The 5,997-nt window shown below is 41.1% G+C and overlaps 1 non-coding gene across 1 annotated transcript; it reads left to right on the top strand.

Moving 5' to 3' along the window:
• Positions 1 to 5,059: 5,059 nt before the first annotated feature.
• On the top strand, positions 5,060 to 5,167 carry LOC112746025 (small nucleolar RNA R71). Its single transcript, XR_003173925.1, has one exon. It is a non-coding gene; the product is annotated as a small nucleolar RNA R71 (small nucleolar RNA).
• The last annotated feature ends 830 nt before the right edge of the window (positions 5,168 to 5,997 follow it).

Below are 5,997 nucleotides of genomic sequence, written 5' to 3'. Positions count from 1 at the left end.
AGAAAAACACACAAACTCATAGTAAAGTCCAGAAATGTTAATTTAACATAAAAACTAATGAAAACATCCCTAAAAGTAACTAGATGCTACTAAAAACGTACTAAAAACAATGTCAAAAAGCGTATAAATTATCCGCTCATCACAACACCAAACTTAAATTGTTGCTTGTCCCCAAGCAACTGAAAATCAAATAGGATAAAAAGAAGAGAATATACTATAAATTCCAAACTATCAATGAAACAGAGCTTCAATCATATGAGCGGTACTTATAGCTTTTTGCCTCTTGAATAGTTTTGGCATCTCACTTTATCCATGGAGGTTCAGAATGATTGGCATCTATAGGAACTTCAAATTTCGAATAGTGTTATTGACTCTCCTAGTTCAGTATGATGATTCTTGAACACAGCTTTTTTTATGAGTCTTGGCCGTGGCCTTAAGCACTTTGTTTTCCAGTATTACCACCGGATACATAAATGCCACAGACACATAATTGGGTGAACCTTTTCAGATTGTGACTCAGCTTTGCTAAAGTCCCCAATTAGAGGTGTCCAGGGTTCTTAAGCACACTCTTTTTTTGCTTTGGACCTTGACTTTAACCGCTCAGTCTCAAGTTTTCACTTGACACCTACACGCCACAAGCACATGGTTAGGGACAGCTTGGTTTAGCCGCTTAGACCAGGATTTTATTCCTTTAGGCCCTCCTATCCACTGATGCTCAAAGCCTTGGGATCCTTTTTGTTTGCCCTTGCCTTTTGGTTTTAAGGGTTATTGGCTTTTTGCTCTTGCCTCTTGGTTTTAAGAGCTTTTGGCTTTTTCTGCTTGCTTTTTTCTTTTTCTTTCTAATTTTTTTTTTCGCCTATATTTTTTTTTTCTGCAAGCTTTGTTCTTTGCTGCTTTTTCTTGCTTCAAGAATCATTTTTATGATTTTTCAGATTATCAAATAACATGTCTCCTAGTCATCATTCTTTCAAGAGCCAACATATTTAACATTCTTAAACAACAACTTCAAAAGACATATGCACTATTCAAGCATACATTCAGAAAACAAGAAGCATTGTCACCACATCAATATAATTAAACTAAGTTCAACGATAAATTCGAAACTCGTGTACTTCTTGTTCTTTTGAATTAAAACAGTTTTTATTTAAGAGAGGTGATGGATTCATAGGACATTCATAACTTTAAGACATAGTTACTACTACCAATGATCATGTAATGAAGACACAAACATAGATAAGCACATAACATAGAAAACAAAAAACAGAGAAAGTAAGAGCAAGGAATGAATCCACCTTAGTGATGGTGGCGTTTCCTTCTTGAGGAACCAATGATGTCCTTGAGCTCTTCTATGTCTCTTCCTTGTCTTTGTTGCTCCTCCCTCATTGCTTTTTGATCTTCTCTTATTTCATGAAGCATGATGGAGTGCTCTTGATGTTCCACCCTTAGTTGTCCCATATTGGAACTCAATTCTCCTAGGGAGGTGTTGATTTGCTCCCAATAGTTTTGTGGAGAAAAGTGCATTTGAGGCATCTCAAGGATCTCATGGTAATGAGCTTCATACGCCTCTTGAGCTCCATGAGTAGGCTCTCTTGCTTGCTCCATCTTTTTCTTAGTGATGGGCTTGTCCTCTTTGATGAGGATATCTCCCTCTATGTCAATCCCAGCCGAATTGCATAGGTGGCAAATGAGGTGAGGAAAGGCTAACCTTGCCATAGTGGAAGACTTGTCAGCCACCTTGTAGAGTTCTTGAGGTATAATCTCATGAACTTCCACCTCTTCTCCAATCATGATGCTATGGATCATGATGGCCCGGTCTATAGTAACTTCAGACCGGTTGCTAGTGGGAATGATTGAGCATTGAATGAACTCCAACCATCCTCTAGCTACAGGCTTGAGGTCCAATCTTCTTAGTTGAACCGGCTTGCCTTTGGAGTCAATCTTCCATTGAGCTCCTTCTACACATATGTCCATAAGGACTTGGTCCAACCTTTGATCAAAGTTGACTCTCCTTGTGTAGGGGCGTGCGTTCTCTTCCATGTATGGCAAGTTGAATGCCAACCTCACATTTTCCGGACTAAAATCTAAGTATTTCCCCCGAACCATTGTAACATAGTTCTTTGGATTCGGGTTCCTACTTTGATCATGGTTCTTGGTGATCCATGCATTGGCATAGAACTCTTGAACCATTAGGATGCCGACTTGTTGGATGGGATTTGTTAGAACTTCCCACCCTCTTCTTTGAATTTCATGTCGGATCTCTGGATACTCATTTCTTTTGAGTTTGAAAGGGACCTCAGGGATCACCTTCTTCTTGGCCACAACATCATAGAAGTGGTCTTGATGGGCTTTGGAGATGAACCTTTTCATCTCCCATGACTCGGATGTGGAAGCTTTTGTCTTCCCTTTCCCCTTTCTAGAGAATTCTCCGGTCTTAGATGCCATCAATGGTAATGGAAAAACAAAAAGCTTATGCTTTTACCACACCAAACTTAGAATATTGCTCGCCCTCGAGCAATAAACAAAAGAATAGAAGAAGAAGAAGAAGAAATATAGAGAGGGAGAGGGAGATGTGGTTTCGGCCAAGAGGAGTGTAGAGGGGTGTGTTGTGTGAATTTGATGAAGAATGGAGGTCTTTATATAGGGAAGGGAGGGGGGTTAAGGTTCGGCCATATGGGTGGGTTTGGGTGGGAAATTGGTTTTGAATTTTGAAGGTAGGTGGAGTTTATGAGATAGGTTTATGGGGAAGAGTGGATGGATGTGAGTGGTGAAGAGGTGATGGGGAAGAGAGATTGAGGTGATTGGTGAAGGGTTTTTGGGGAAGAGTGTTTATGGGGTTGTGTGAAAGAGAGTGGTGAGAAGAAGTGAGTGGAAGTAGGTGGGGATCCTGTGGGGTCCACAGATCCTGAGTGGATCCTGTGGGGTCCACAGATCCTGAGGTGTTCAAGGAATTACATCCCAGCACCCATTAGGCATGTAAAAAATGCCTTTGTACCCAACTCTGGGCGTTCAGCGCCAGGTTGGTGGCCATTTTGGGCGTTCAGCGCCCATTTGTGTGCCATTTCTGGCGTTGAACGCCAGAACCATGCCTGTTCTGGCGTTCAGCGCCCAGAAGTTGCCCATTTTGGGCGTTCAGCGCCAGAACCATGCTCTGTTCTGGCGCTGAATGCCAGACAGATGCTCCTCCAGGGTGTGATTTTTCTTCTGCTGTTTTTGATTCCGTTTTCAATTTTTATATTTATTCTGTGACTCCACATGATCATGAACCTAAGAAAATATGAAAAACAATAAAAATAAGAATTAGATAAACATTGGGTTGCCTCCCAACACGCGCTTCTTTAATGTCAATAGCTTGACAGTGGGCTCTCATGGAGCCTCACAGATGTGCAGAGCTTTGTTGAGACTCTCCAACACCAAACTTAGAGTTTGGATATGGGAGTTCAACACCAAACTTAGAGTTTGGTTGTGGCCTCCCAACACCAAACTTAGAGTTTGACTGTGGGGGCTCTGGTTGACTCTGCTTTGAGAGAAGTTTTTTCTGCTTCCTCTCCATGGTTGCAGAGGGAGATCCTTGAGTTTTAAACACAAGGGAGTCCTCATTCCATTGAAGGACTAGTTCACCTCTGTCAACATCAATCACAGCTCTTGCTGTGGCCAGGAAAGGTCTTCCTAGGATGATGGATTCATCCTCTTCCTTTCCAGTATCCAGGACTATGAAATCAGCAGGGATGTAAAGGCCTTCAACCTTTACTAACACGTCCTCTACTTGTCTATATGCCTGTTTTCTTGAGCTGTCTGCCATCTCTAGTGAGATTTTAGCAGCTTGCACCCCATAGATTCTCAGTTTCTCTATTACAGAGAGGGGTATGAGGTTTATTCCTGAACCAAGGTCACATAGAGCCTTAAAGATCATGGTGCCTATGGTACAGGGTATTATGAACTTTCCAGGATCCTGTCTCTTTTGAGGCAATGTCAGTTGATCCAGATCACTTAGTTCATTGATGAACAAGGGAGGTTCAAATTCCCAAGTATCAATGCCAAATAATTTGGCATTTAGCTTCATGATTGCACCAAGAAACTTGGCAGTTTGCTCTTCAGTGACATCCTCATTCTCTTCAGAAGAGGAATACTCATCAGAGCTCATGAAGGGCATAAGGAGGTTCAATGGAATCTCTATGGTCTCTAGATGAGCCTCAGAGTCCTTTGGTTCCTCAGAGGGAAGCTCCTTATTGACCACTGGACGTCCCAGGAGGTCTTCCTCCTTGGGATTCACGTCCTCCTCTCCCTCATTGGGTTCGGCCATTTTGCTTATGTCAATGGCCTTGCACTCTCCTTTTGGGTTCTCTTCTGTATTGCTTGGGAGAGTACTAGGAGGGATTTCAGTGATCCTTTTACTCAGCTGGCCCACTTGTGCTTCCAGATTTCTAATGGAAGATCTTGTTTCATTCATGAAACTTACAGTGGCCTTAGATAGATCAGAGACTAAGTTTGTTAAATTAGAAGTATTTTGTTCAGAGTTCTCTGTCTGTTGCTGAGTGGATGATGAAAAAGGCTTGCTATTGCTAAACCTGTTTCTTCCACCATTATTAAAGCCTTGTTGAGGCTTTTGATCCTTCCATGAGAAATTTGGATGATTTCTCCATGATGAGTTATAGGTGTTTCCATAAGGTTCACCTAAGTAATTCACCTCTGCTATTGTAGGGTTCTCAGGATCATAAGCTTCCTCTGCATAAGAAGCCCCTTGAGTACTGTTGGATGCAGCTTGCATTCCATGCAGACTCTGAGAGATCATATTGACTTGCTGAGTCAATATTTTATTCTGAGCCAATATGGCATTCAGAGTATCAACTTCAAGAACTCCTTTCTTCATAGGCGTCCCATTGCTCACAGGATTCCTTTCAGAAGTGTACATGAACTGGTTATTAGCAACCATGTCAATGAGTTCTTGAGCTTCTGCAGGCGTTTTCTTTAGGTGAATGGATCCACCTGCAGAAGTGTCCAGTGACATTTTTGATAGCTCAGATAAACCATCATAGAATATATCCAGGATGGTCCATTCTGAAAGCATGTCAGAAGGACACTTTTTGGTCAACTGTTTGTATCTTTCCTAAGCTTCATAGAGGGATTCACCTTCTTTCTGTCTGAAGGTTTGAACATCAGCTCTAAGCTTGCTCAGCTTTTGAGGAGGAAAGTACTTGGCTAAGAAAGCCGTGACCAGCTTATCCCAAGAGTTCAGGCTGTCTTTGGGTTGAGAATCCAACCATAATCTAGCTCTGTCTCTTACAGCAAAAGGGAAAAGCATGAGCCTGTAGACTTCAGGATCTACTCCATTAGTCTTAACAGTATCACATATCTGCAAGAATTCAGTTAAGAACTGAAAAGGATCTTCAGATGGAAGTCCATGAAACTTGCAGTTCTGCTGCATCAGAGAAACTAATTGAGGTTTTAGCTCAAAGTTGTTTGCTCCAATGGCAGGGATGGAGATGCTTCTTCCATGTAAATTGGAATTAGGTGCAGTAAAGTCACCAAGCATCTTCCTTACATTATTATTATTTTCGGCTGCCATCTCCTCTTCCTGTTCGAAAATTTCTGAAAGGTTATTTCTGGATTGTTGTAATTTAGCTTCTCTTAATTTTCTCTTCAGAGACCTTTCAGGTTCTGGATCCGCTTCCACAAGAATGTTCTTATCCTTGCTCTTGCTCATATGACAAAGAAAAAGGCACAGAAAAATAATAATAATAATAGAGATCCTTTATACCACAGTATAGGGATCCCTGTGTGAGTAGAAGAAGAGGGGGAGACAAAGAATGTAATATAATGGAAGAAACACAACTGTGAGGATGGCAGAGATGTGAGATGAGATGTTAGGATATGAATGAATAAATAGAATAAGATGGGGGAGGGATAATTTTCGAAAATTATTTTGAAAAAAAGTTAGTGATTTTCGAAAATGGTTTTTGAAAATTGTTAGTATTTTTTTTGAAATTTTTTTTTTAAAAT

The sequence above is a fragment of the Arachis hypogaea genome, chromosome 14 (genome assembly GCF_003086295.3).
Source record: "Arachis hypogaea cultivar Tifrunner chromosome 14, arahy.Tifrunner.gnm2.J5K5, whole genome shotgun sequence".
Lineage (NCBI taxonomy): Eukaryota > Viridiplantae > Streptophyta > Magnoliopsida > Fabales > Fabaceae > Arachis > Arachis hypogaea.
The sequence above is the reverse complement of the archived record's forward strand: the minus strand, read 5'-3'. Positions and strand labels throughout refer to the sequence as shown.